Consider the following 217-nt stretch of genomic DNA (forward strand, 5'->3'; position numbering starts at 1 on the left):
GTGTTTACTCTGATTACACAAACATTATGTAGGAGCAGGAAATGGATAATAGGTGTTGATTCATAAATAACTGGACACAAATAACTTGAGCTTCTTATATAATATTATATTACAGTATATTTCTAACCCACTAGGCAGCTCATTTTTTGACAATACTACAAAACCTTATGGGTTCAACTTAAAGAGAAGGCAGTGAAATGTAAAAATGAGATCAGAG

The sequence above is a fragment of the Pundamilia nyererei genome, unplaced genomic scaffold (assembly GCF_000239375.1).
Source record: "Pundamilia nyererei isolate P.nyererei 1_Seehausen unplaced genomic scaffold, PunNye1.0 scaffold00198, whole genome shotgun sequence".
NCBI classification, from domain to species: Eukaryota; Metazoa; Chordata; class Actinopteri; order Cichliformes; family Cichlidae; genus Pundamilia; species Pundamilia nyererei.